General features: G+C 38.6%; 1 long non-coding RNA gene across 2 annotated transcripts in view; it reads left to right on the top strand.

Annotated features, from left to right (window-relative positions):
* Window positions 1-2646: 2646 nt before the first annotated feature.
* Window positions 2647-13783, top strand: part of LOC135260994 (uncharacterized) — a 99741-nt gene continuing 88604 nt past the window's right edge. Inside the window, exon 1 of one of the 2 annotated variants that reach the window (XR_010331802.1) lies at window positions 2647-4039. This is a non-coding gene — a long non-coding RNA (uncharacterized LOC135260994). The remainder of the gene's footprint in view (window positions 4040-13783) is intronic. The other variant, XR_010331803.1, reaches the window with a different exon arrangement.

Here is a 13783-nt window from a genome sequence, read left to right as displayed (position 1 = left end):
AGAGTTATATCACTGTTATATCAGTTAATACACTGATTCCCTCAAATCACCTCAAAGCATGTCCCATCTAGCAAGATGGAAGTACCCTATGATGGAAATTCAAGAAAAAAAAAAAGAAATTCAGGAATATTTTAAGGAGGCGATGTTTGTTAACTGCACCATTTTGTACTGTGAATTTAAAGGGTGTTTTACACAGTGATCCACTAGTGTTTCTCGCTGGTTTTGACGCTGTGCTGTCTCTTACACTGAACAGGGACACCTGTCCCTTTGAACTGCTGGCTGACAGAACAGAGGTATCCTACAGCACTGTTAGCGGAACTTACTGAGAAACCCTTGGAGAGCACCCTGCTGCTTCTCTGAACACAACCTGTCTGCTTAATATTCCAGCTTCAGGCAGGTGTATGTTAGTCTTCTGCCTGCATCTGCAGCAGAGCATTCAAAGTTACAGTATTAAAATTAGCCACAGCATCCTGGAACATTTCCCTTATTTGTATCCTGTATTTCACATCCAAGGCTATAAAACACAAGTTGAAGCAAACTTCAATTTTTTTTCATATTTTAATGTGCTTTCTGTGACTGTCTGTTGTACATTATTGAAAGTGCATTTAGATTTGAGTGAGACAGAACAGCTCAAAAGTTCTCTGGGGAAGTTTGATGTGTGTATGATTTCAGAACTTTCCACAAACCCTAGCCCCTTTTTCATACACACACACATGCAGACACACACACACACTCACACACAGAGTGGTGAACAGCAGTGCTGAGGCTAATTCTCTTGGGGGAGATGCAGTACCCCTGTGCATTGTCTTGAGGTGCTTTGATGCCTCCCTCTTTCGGTTCTGATGTGGTTCTGGGAGAAGGCATAGCTTCATTCCCCATATCCCAAACCCTGAGGGGACAACGGGGCCTGCATTGTGAAGCCCTCAGGACCACTCATTTTGCATGGAGATCTGCAAAAATGAGAGAGTGCTGAGATTTCTTTTGCCAGTTGGTCATTAATGCAGGTCTGGCCCATTCCACCGTTAAATGTAACACTAAGAGCTTACCATACATATCGTGCATGACAGTATTGCCAAAGAACTGTTGTGCAGGTTTTACTCTGCCTGTGACAAAGAACACTGCTCCCTCTCTTTTTTAAATAATTACTTGGTTAGCATAAATATTCCAGATATGCTCCGCCAATTTTCACTTAATATGTAGTAATATATGTAATAAGTATGTTCAGTTGTTAAACTGGATATTCTGAGATAGAGTTCAGATTAAGTAGCCTTAATTAACCTGGGATATGATAACGGTTCACTCCTTCAGGTTCCAATGTAATTTCTCTAATACTCTGCCTCAGTGCTGAAGGCGTGTTCTTCACTTTCTGATTTTTACGAAACATACAAGCTGCAGTACTTAGAGAAGACCCATGGGAAGATTTCCCTACAGGGACAGAAGAGCATTTTTAAAGCCTGGCTTTCCCCTGTAATGTTGATCCGTCTTCACAAACGAAGCGCAGTTGCCTGGGGGTTTTCTCCCAGGGCACGCCATTTCGCCCCCTTAGAAAATCTCCCAAAACATTTGAAAGACTGGCAGACAGAGATTATGACTGTGGAGATGCTTGTGCAGTCTAAAGGGATGGACTTCAGAGTTCAACATCAGCATACTAGCTTTTGTCATATGAGCATGATATCACTGATATTAATATGTGGGCTCAGGAGGAAATCAAGTAATATGTTTTTGGGTTGTATTTTCGTTATAGTGTTTCCAAAGGATGTTACACATTCTTAACTGCATAATATCTGCATTTAACATCTGACATTGCAGTAATTAATAATGCAAATGAACTGGAGTTCGGAAATTTGTGTTGATCAAAGGTGTCCTGAAAAGGGCTGATGTGGGTGCAGGTTTTGTTTCAGCCCAGCTCGAAGATTCAACTAATGACCTAATCATGCAACGGTCTGGGCTAAACAAAACCTGCACCCATATCAGCCCTTTTTGGATTAGATTGGACACCCTGAAAAAAACAAGGACCTATATGTTGTGAGTTAAACTACCAGTTGTGGGAGAAACACAACTGTTAATCGTAGTTAGAGCACCATGAAACCAAGAATTTTCCTTTCATCAGTTTAGATGGAATAGTTTTTGTTCACCTGTTTATTAGGACATGGGAATGCAAAATGCTCAAGTAAATCACAGCAGTTTATCATAAAGGTGTGCTGTAAAAGCAAGATGTAGTAGTAGCTCCCAACAAGGAGCCAACCAATGAGAGGAGAAGCCTTTTGGCACATGCTCAATGCAGTTTCCAATGAGAGGACAGAGGCCTTTCTACACATGCTCAGTCCGTTTTCCAGCAGCCTTCTCACGCTCTCATTGCATCTGAACATGAAAACATATGGAGGGAAAAACACAGGGATGGTTCTCTTTACAAAATAATCCCATGCTTATTTGTCATAAAGTCTGAATCCTTTCCCAGCAATGGAAACCTGCCATGTGAAAGTAAACACTAATGCCATACTACCTGATATTAAACTGGGTTCCATTATAACCCCTCTGTGTTCTTCTTATCCAGGGCTCAGTGCCCTGACTGCTGTCTGTCTGTTTCCTCTTCTCTTTTTTATTTCTTTGGATTTTTGGGGGGATATTTTTTATACAGCTGCATTCTTGTTAAGTATTTAAGGCATGCTTGCTTCTTAACTGCTTTAAATTAATTTTATTTACGGGGCAGATCATACAGTGTGTATTTACAAGGCAACCATAAACAAGGACTGTTTATTTACACATTGCCCGTATTAGCAGTACCTACTTCGGAGGCATTTTTCCGAGGTAGGACCTCTCCTGGTGAAATACAGTCAGTGCAGTTAACTGAGGGACGTCGCTGCTTCTCCTAGCCGAAATTCTAACCTTGTGATATCACAGATGTTGGCGAGTCTATTAACAGATGAGCTTATGAAGCCCAGTGAGAGATAAAAACACCGAATGATTTAAAAAAAAAGGAAGAAAAAAAAAACAATAAACAAAAGCAAAACAACAACCAAGAAACACAGACTATGGACGTTCTGCAGCTTCCGGATTCGAGTTGCATTGCGCTTAGAGTGGGAAGGGGGAGGGGGATCCTGGCCGAAGGCCTAAGAGGCAAAGGGGGGAAAAACATCAAATTGTTTAAAATAAATAAAAAAGATAATAGTCATAAAACTGTATCGTGCTTGGTAAGGTGCATAATCTTTCTTGTCCAATGAGTGAATTGTTCAACTTTTGATATGATGTTAGGTTTCCAATCATTCACACTCATGGGGCTGGGATAATGTGTTGCAAACTAGATAGAACAACATTATACAGGTAGCAACCTTAGCGAGATGGCTAGTTAGAATGGAGTCACTGGCACCATGACAGCTGAACACACACTGATGGTTAGCGAGCTGGCTCCAGCAATGGAATCTCAGCACCACAACCACCGCTGTGATCCCCGACACCCACAGCGGTAGCACCCACTGCTGGGTCACGAAAGGGCTGCCTGCTGCCATGCCAGAACAGACACGCTGACTTCTCAGCTTCTGAACAACAAAACGAACATCAAACGGGAAGCTATTCAAAAAGCGTTTTAATGAAAGTGTGTCAAAAGCGAACCTGTGCTCAGCAAGTTACTTTGTGTTACTTTAGTTGCGTTTTGTCTGTCGGTTGCTCCATGTAGCTGCTGCATTACATCTGCAGAAACATCGCACCGATTTGCAAAATGATTTTGCTGAAGACATGGACAAAACAGAATAAGGAAAACCAAACTGCACGAACATTGCTTCAGGTAGCAGTAAGGAACGTGCATATAGTATTTCCTACTGTGGACATAGCCTTTCACATAACCATGACGTGTCAGTAATCAACGCTTCTGGAGAACACTCTTTGTCCAAAAGCACAATGGTTAAGAAAATCATACAATCCTTAATGAGACAAGATGGACAAAGTCACCAAATGCTGATGTCCCTGGAAAGTGACATTTTGGGCCTTGGATTTTAGTAACCTCGTCGACGACGTTTCTTCCCGGAACAACAGCTTTCTAAAGGTAGGCCTTGTCTTTATTATAAGCCTGCCTTTGGACCGGTGAATTAGCACTTTTCTTTATTGCATTGATTGATTTGGAGAGCCCATTCCTGTTGCACACTGTGATTTTATTCTGTTATAAATTGTGTTTTATTGCGTCTCTTTGTACGTGCATTTTCCCCCTTTCTTCTTGTTTTATTATTATTATTATTATTATTATTATTATTATATGCTTATTGCATGCTTGCGATCATAGTCTGAGCGGTGCTGCGTACATGCCCGGTCTTGTAAGTTATAGGCTACTTATATACTTATACTTATTTATTGGTATTTCTGTTCTGTTTATCTTGCTATTGGTTATTAGGAGCGCCCACTCCTTTGTTTTTTGACTTGGTAGACTGACCGTCACTTGTGCTCATCTGCTTGTGGTGTGGTTTTGTGTTCATTTGTGTATTTCATAGACCTCTTTACATTACGTTCTGTGCCTTTTGTTGACACAGGCTGATAATAGTGCACGCTCTACCATTAGACAAAATGAAACACACATGCTTCTGTAACATAAATCCTGTGAAGTGTGCTGCCTGCATTCATTCCATGATCGTGGAATCTTTAGGAATTTTGTGGAGCTGTTTTTTTTTTTAAACAATCTACGTGGAAAATAGTTGTACAGGTTGTCTTTTGGATGGGGGTGACCGTGATTGTGAGCAGGATGATGGGTTACAGGTTAGGCGGGTGGCGATGGCTAGCCCCGGGGCCCACTGTCATTTTAATGGAGGCTTGGATCATGCAGCCAGGAGTGGGAAGCTTGTAACTTTGCAAGATGGAATCATTACTTCTGGAATATGAGCCTTTTTAACGATTTTAACAATTTGGAAATTTGAAAAAAATATTTTTTGACCTAACGCATGAGTAAAATTTGCGGGGCAGAACAGTTTGGCACTCACGCATATTTTACATATTTTACTTCTATTTGCGTGTTAATTATTTTTTTGTATGATGTCTGTATTTCCAAGTTCACTGTACAAATCTGTGGATTAGCCACTCATAATCAATACACTTTCTAATTTCTGTGTCCCTTTGTGTGTCAGATCTTGAGTAGCACAGTGTTTCTGCTTCCTGTTGTTTCCTGCTCACAGGCAGCTTGCTGCTATCTCTGTTTCTCAGTGCTGCGTAATCTCTCTTCACTGCCTGATGAATGAAGAGCAGTTAACCTCAGGCCTCACTGATGACTCAGCTCATGCGTATAATGTTTCATAGTTTGCCAAAGAATTCCACACCTGTGGCAGTCCATTAATCTAAGTGCACCTGAGGTGCCACTGCTGCTGGTAATGGGGTCCAAGGCACAAACTGGTTAAAAGGAGACGTAGGTGCCAATAACCACCCACAAAATAGCTTTTATGAAAACATTAACCTCAGTGGCCCTCATGTAATCCACAGAAACGTTTTGCATTCATATTTCCTATCACAATTATGCTGTTTGGTTGCTTGAGAATGGCCTGTTCGATAAACGATTTAACTTTATTTGTTGTACATACACAGCAATATCTATATTTGCTTTTGGACTTGAATGGGAGGACTGCAAACTATCATTTTCTTTATTCGCACTATTGTTTTCCAAATTGACTTTTTTATGTGAAAGTAGTATTTAGTTTTTAAAGCAATCTCCATTTGTTTTAGTAAGTTACTAATTAATTAGAAATGTGCACCTGAGGGCGGTTGTTTTTTAATTCAGAAATGGTGTAGGTTATGTTTATTTGTTAATGTTCCTGAATGCGCATGTAGGGCAACTGGTTGTGTCTAATTTTTTAATTGCTTACTACTAACTTACATTTGGCATGTCGTACCAAATCAGGAGTCAAAATTTTAGTGTTAGAAATTCACAGTATTTTGGAAACTTTGCTATCGAATGGTTGACAGTGGCTGTGATAGCTAGAAAAAGAAAGCAAATACATTTATTTGAAGATGATGACAAAATGTATCGTATTTTGTCTGAAATCTGTCACTTTCATCTTTTCCTTTCCGCATTGGTGATGTTTTAGCATCGCTCCGAGTGAAAGGCTAGCGCTGAGCGCACAGGAGAATGAAGCGCAGTAATGCCTTTTGCCTTGTCCCTCCCTGAAGGTTCAGCGTAACTGATTACACCTCTCCACCTGCATCTACACTGATGCGTCCACGCCTTTCAGGCCTAGAGCATGGAATTAGTCTACAATTACATTCACTTTCATATATCTGCTCAGCACCGTTAAACAGGCATCGCGTGGCCAGGAGGTGATTTGTCTTCCCAAGCCATTACTCCATTGAACATCTTGATAACCAAAGGTTGCTCTAAGCCATGTTTAAGCATTAAATAGCTTATTATTATTTCACATTAATCAAGCTGAGATGTGAGGATTCATAAATTTTGCATCTCTTACAGGCAGAGTTTGAAACACTTTCCCAGCATGCTAGAATTTCAGAGCAAAGAAATTTTAGTCCCTCTGTGCAACGTGGTCAGAGCCCTTTGATTTTGCAATACTAGTCCACAGAGGTCCGTAAAAAATACCGCAACACAGGTATTATGGTATGTATTAGGCCTATATGGAGTCTGTATGTAAGATTAGTCATTTCCCTGGAGATAGGCTAATTGCCAAAAATAAGGTGGACATATGCAAAATTTCTAACTGCCATTCTGGTTGTAACCTTGCATTCACTATCTGTTAGTTTAATGGATGAACCAGTGTTTCGATATAAAGTCTTAATATAACGGTGTACAGGTATAAAGAAGTCTCTGTTGATCTTTATGGTCAGCTTTTTCTCTCTCTTAGTCTCTCTCTCACACACTCTCTCTCCCTCTCTGTCTCTTTTTTCTTTCCCTCTTTCTCTCGCTCTGTCAATCTCTTCTCTCTGTCAAATTAAAGTAAATGCATTTTTCGTGAAAGCGGTACGTATGTCACATTACACATATCTAAAGAATCTCTCTTAACAAATTCCAGCAAACATAACATTTAGCGGTTTCTCTTCCCTCTTATCTTGCGCTTCCTCTCTGCCCTTTGGTGAAACGTTCTCCTGGCACGCAAATCCCTTTTACTTTGATTTCCCCTCCACCGAACTGCCCTCTGCCATGGTTTCCATTTTCAGGCACTTCTCTACATCGTCAGCAAATGCTGAAATTTGTGTAGAGGAGCCTACCAATGTTGAAAAACCTTGAAAAAAGAATGTTCCCCGTAGACAAGGATTATTTCCTCACTGTGCAAAAGGATTATTTAATAGGCTTTCTGAATGTGGAAAACATAAAATATGAATGAACAGTAAAATGGTTCATTTATTTCTAACCACTTTACAATTAGCTCATGATGTTACTGAATATTTTATAAGATTTTTGTAAAATCACATTATGATATGATGTGGAAGCCATTTCTAAATATTATATTATTTATATGATATTTATGGTTAATAAAGAGTATCTATGATGTAGATAACCTAAGAACATAAACCTTTAATATCATATAATATAGCTAATGTATAGTATACTGTCACAACATTTTAAATATTATTATTCCATGTTTACTAAATTCTTGAACTACAGAACCTGTAATTTTAGAGATGGCTGTATGTCCTGACCCCACTCCCCCCACCACAGACCGAAAATGAGACTTCATTTTATGGGGGTGGTGGGGGTCTCTATAAAATAGCTTGAAAACAGGAAAACCAATAGTGGGAATAGGCCTAAAACTCAATTAATTTTGGAGCTATTAATGCTTAATGCTGGAGGAAGAATTCAAATCAGTTGCAGATTCCTTCCTGTTTGGTTTGCGTGACCGTAACCAATTACAACTGAACTCTGCCACGGCTTCACTTCCTGTACTACCTCAGAGAGAGAGAGAGAGAGAGCGAAAGAGAGAGAGAGAGATATTTTTACAGATAAGGGAGAAAAATTATTCAAGACGCAGTGTATGTAAGTAAGGCCGGTTACAGTAAGCTAAATATGTCTCTGTGTTATGTCAATCTCATACCTAATACTCTGTCAGACACCAGTGTGGAGCTCAATGAATTGAAAATGCAAACAATTAGTTCCAACCGCAGCATGTTGTTCTCACTCTGTGAACCACACTGTTATGGAATCTCTCACAAGGGGCAGAAGTGTACCCAGATGTTTTATTGTCATAGTTCAGGCACTAGACCAGAAAGCAGAAAAAGTTGCAGAAACTATTATTTTCCACACTGAAAATCATTTTAATGAAAATAGGTTAGAACATATAAGCTATGTGAGTTACCCAGGATAAAGAATGATCTGCTTATGAAATTAATAATGTAAAATATGTCTGTCTGGGCATCAAAGACATATCTGTCCTACATCACAAGAAATAAATTCAAAACAAATGGGTGCAAGCTTTGCCTTTAGCCTGGTTCTCCTTGCCTTCTCTTTGGACTGTCCTCTTGGTTTTGGCATTTTAATAACTTTCCGCCCCATATTGGTAACTGACTTCTACCCTAGAGGTGAGTCTAATTCACTTTTCAAATGATTGTTTATATTATGTGGAATTACAGTTAAGCACTGTGGGATCCTGCAGATGTGATTAAATGAGCGAGGGCACCATAAGAGAGATTCATTAATTCTGCTCTGCTCTCTTTGGTAATTGGGTCTGCGTGCTCCATGTTCTGAGAGCTATCGTAATGTACAGTAGTCCTTACACAACGTCCAATGGCAAATATTTTCAGCATACAGGTGATGTGTAAAGCTAGGTAATCAATATAGGTACTATTCCTGAAAAATAATATTTTTGTGGTTCTGTTACATTCCTTTTGTCAGCTTCTTTGTGCAAAACCAGTTTCTTTGTATTTTAATCTTGACTAAATAATGATGACCTTAATGAATATGTGCTCTGTTATTCTACAGGAGACACTGTAGTTATGCCACATTGCAGGGTGGAGAAGGTTTTCATACTTACAGTAAGGGATCATCATTTTAAAATCATGATCTACATTTCACAAATTAATTTACGTAGCTCTTCACTAAAGCAAATGATTGTCAAATTAACAAGTTCCTAATGAACTTGCAGAAAGTAAGAAAAATTGAAAAAAAAAAAAAGTAACTTTATGTACATTTTGTATTATTTTTGGTAAAAGGGAAGGTTGCATTTAATAAACATTTTAAAAGTTTCTAGAAGCTACTAAAAAGCTGCATTTTATTCTCCCAACAGGTGTTTATTGTATGAATATCCTCAGTATAACCATCTAAGACTGGACACACTGTTGAGCTATCTAAGTGAATGATTGCATTCATTAAGACGAAAGGAAGGGACAAATAGTCACAGATTTTTTTTAGTTGTAATGTGCTTAGGCTGCGTTTGTAATAAGGAAAACAGGCCAATATACGGTCATCAATCAAAGCCCCAGCTCAGCCGCCCAGTTAGTTTCTCACAGATCTGATTAGAGGCTTCACAGTTTATCAGCCTTGGGCTGTAGCTTTAGCAGCCGGGCCTTTACAAATGCTCACTGCTGAGCGTCCACTGTAATGTGGCTGGACAGTGGAACAGGAGCATCGGCTGATTACCGTGAAGCACAAACACACAAACATGCCACACCGGGCTAGCTGTTCACACATTCTTAATGCATATGAAAAGCTTTGCCACCCTGAACTGTGGCAAAACTACTATATATATATATATATATATATATATAAAATATATATATTACTGGGAGCATTTATATGGTGCCAAAAATATTGACTTTTCTTGAATAAATTATCTCCGGCCAAATTCAATAAAGAATGTTTTTGTTGTCTATGACAATGGAAAACCTTTTCTAATACCTTTTCACAGATGTGAAACAAATCCTTCATATTATGGAACAAAAGGCACAGGGTTGCTGTTACATGTGCATTCAGGTATTTAGCGAATGTTCTTATCGTAGTTACACAGATTATAATTTTAGATACAATCCATTAAGTACAGCTGGATATTTACTGTATATTAAAGCAGATCAGGTTAAGGGCCTTACTGCACAGTACTGCACAGAAAGCAGGCACTGTTTTGGCTGCGGCTTGAGTTAAAGGGGGACTATATCACACCAGGAGGGTCTAGTGCTCCACAAAGCACCTTGAGTGAATGAATCCGTAAGGCCAGCACAGCTATTGCTATTTGTAACGTAATAGTGTCGATAAAGGCCTGGATCAAATGTGCATTTAACCTATGACTTTGTCTTTCAAAGTATGCAGATGGCTTCCCTTCACAAAATGCATTTTCACAACCGTAATGAGTTAGCATTAAAGACATGTATTGATTAAATTCAGGCCATAGTCTGGAATACAATACAAACCATGAATTTCTGTATAAAATCCATCAAATAATGAGCACATGTTTTCCATACATAAGAATCCTTGTGTGTATGTGTGTGTGTGTGTGTGTGTGTGCGCGCGCGTGTGTGTGCACATGTGTGCGTGCGTGGGCGGGTGTGTGAGGGGGCTAAGTTCCACCCTTCCAGTTTTTAAGCAAAGCGCAGAGATGTCACGCCATCCTTCTGTTTTGAATGTTTTGCCTACAGCTGTTAGAGAGGAAGCTGGTTTACTCACGCACCACAGAACCTGACAGCCTGCCGCCGTCCACACGGCCATTCTTCAAACATGGCGGAACTCTTAACTAAGGCTTACGCAACACATGCAGATCCTCGGAGTCATTCATTTGGCTACATGCACACGCACACACACACACTACAGCCGCCTGATGCACCACATACCTGCCAGTCTAATGCCACTGCACTTTCAGGACAGACATTTCGTAACATCATGGACTCGGTAATTAGCAAAAGAAAAGAAAGCACAAATAAAACAATTTAAAATTAAATATAGTACAAACATTTGTAAAATATTAAAGAAAATACAATAATAATTAATTGATTGAAACACGCTGTAGTCAGTCGCTTTGCACATATTTTCGGCTCAAGGGAAAAATCCAGTCTATAACACCAGGCTTTGTTTTTGTGCAGTCTTTGGAAAAACAGAAACATATAATAATGATAAATATGTAATGAAGTTGGCATGAAATGCTGCCTTGTTTATCCAGTAGCAGGCACTGGACCTGATGACGCTGAAAGGGTTGGGGTGGAGAGTGGAACAGGCTGTGGCTAAACATGTCTACAAGCTGTTTCCAATAAACTGTTAAATTTGATAAAGAGGGTGCTATTATATTACAATGCCCGGAAGGCAATTGGTCTCTCCATATCATGAATACGTTTTGGCAGATAATGACATTGAAACTTATAATTGCTTCAAAAACCCAAAACAAAACAAACAATGCGCCCCCCCCCCCCCCTTAAAAATGCACAGGTGTGAAATGTGTAAAACAATGGTCCAGTCATATTATATTTATGTTGTTAATTATTGTTAAGAGGTTGCAGAACTAACAGAATTTTTAAAAAAGGAAACCACAAAAGATGATCAGTGGGAGGTCTAAAACAAAACATGGTGCGCTGCTTTCAATATTTGCATTGTTGTTTGTTTTGTTAGTCCGTAAATAAAGTCAGTATAATTCATCACTTGGTGCTAACAATAACCAATTGTGCTCAGAGGAAGACTCTTTTATCATATGACCACATTTTCCATGTGGAACAAACAACTATTTAAAGATGACAGTTGTTTATTCAAAGAGAAATGCTCCCTTTCAAGCGCTCGATTTCAAACATTCAAGGAAACACAGAATAGAATATATAACTGATTAAAAAGTAGTCGTTATGCAAGATGAGCTATTTCTTGTTAGAGGCCTTTAACCGGTACTTGTATTCATTAATACAGCTGCATATTTACTGAACAAGATAAGGTTCTAAGCTCAACACACAGTCATATTTGACATTTATAGGCATTTAGCAGATGCCAACAAACTACACATCTTACATTCTTTTTTACGTACAATCATTTTATAAAGCTGAATATTTTACTGAAGCAATTCAGGTTAAGTACGAAGATCACAACAGCAGTACCCCACTTAGGAATTGAGCCTTTATACTACATTATACTACACTGATGCCGAGTAGTTAGTGTGCAAGCTTATGTGCATCTGTCCGCAGTATAAGAGCGAGGTACTCCTATTTAAACCATATTTACCGGATCATTTTACACGAAAGCTCACATATAATGGATAATTAAAATGTTACATGGTTACACGCATGCTTCTGAGATACACTAAATATATGAAATATGTCTGAGATTTTGTGCATTGCTTACAAGATTAAGGAGCAAATAAGTAATAAATCAATTAAGTCAATAACCAGGCCAAATTAGGGATATTTTTTACTTTTCCATGGGTCAGAGATGAAATATGACAAGATCATGGGAATGCCAAGAAGATGGAAAAACAGACAAATATTCAGACGGCAAGAATCTCTTGCTTTTAGCCATTAAATTCAATAAATATCCAGAATGCGAAGCACACAGGACAACCTCTGTTTATCATTTGGTTTTTTTCTTGGCTGTTTTCAGTTAGGCCTGAGGGACGAACACAGGAGGAAAATACAGTTGTTCTGTTCGACGAGTGTGTCTTTGTATCATGCATATGCTTCCCTCCAATCAAAGACCAAGAGCTTTTCACATGCATGTATTTGTTTGATTGAATTACCTTTCTTTGCATTTGATATTTTTCAAAATCTAAAAATGGCCTAGTGTGGAATTTGCATGTTTTATACATGTTAATGGGATTTGTCATCGTCGCATTTTATATTTATTCCCAATCAACTGTATATCACAATGCATAAAGGAAAAAAAAAATCTATAAATGTACAGTGATGATTAAATTACTGGTTGAATAAGTGAGTAAACACAATCATATACTGTGATTTGCTCACATTACTGCCATTGAACCAGCAATTATGAAGAATCAAATGGGAATATTAATTTAAGTTGCCTGTGTATAAAATGATCTATACTTCATTCAGTCCTTTTTTATTTTCTCAGTAACAAATAATCTTCCTAAGGGAGCTTGCAGTTCCTTATTCTTCATTGATCCATAATGAGACAGTTGTAATTTAGCAAAAGTTGCAAAAATTAAATATCATTTCCTGACACCGAAATCCCTTGGTATGTAATTACAGCGGTGGTTAGCCTTATTAAAAATTCATTAATTTTGCATTTTAAAGGAATGGCAGGACCTGTATCCTGTTTACAGCTTGTTTTATAAAAAATGATAACAGGATATGAATGACTTTTACTGTGAATATTTCCACCACTCAGGTCTTTGACCTCTTGAGTAACACCTGCAGCAGGTCACACAGCACCAACATGTAGCATTGCGCTATTTCACCTGAGCACCTGAGAGAAAGATTGAACTCAGTGGAGATTTCATCATCATACCCGTATGTGAAGGCATCAGTACGGAAAGTTCAGTGACTTTTTTCACTCTTCGTTTATAGATTGCCTTTATATTTTACTTCATTCAACATAAATTGCATATGTTGTGTAATTTAAGGTATGTCTGGTTTAAACATTCATACAGAACAGGGAAAGGCCTAAAACCCTATGTTCACACTTTTGAATTGCCTGAATCCATTGCATTGATGATTGTATTGGAAATTTGAATGATGAATAAAGGTCAACACCTTTTCAGTAGCGCTTTTGGTAATTCCAGACTATCGATGTTTTATACACAGTAGCTCCCTTATTTAGACATTCGCTTAAACAGCTGGATATTTACTGATGCAATTCCAGTAACCAGGAACTTGATTCAAGAGTACAAAAACTGTACATCAAATTGGGATTTGAACATTTGGGTTCCTACCATCTCTGTAGTGTTACAATATA

The sequence above is a fragment of the Anguilla rostrata genome, chromosome 8, assembly GCF_018555375.3.
Source record: "Anguilla rostrata isolate EN2019 chromosome 8, ASM1855537v3, whole genome shotgun sequence".
In the NCBI taxonomy this organism is placed as follows: Eukaryota; Metazoa; Chordata; class Actinopteri; order Anguilliformes; family Anguillidae; genus Anguilla; species Anguilla rostrata.
The sequence above is the reverse complement of the archived record's forward strand: the minus strand, read 5'-3'. Positions and strand labels throughout refer to the sequence as shown.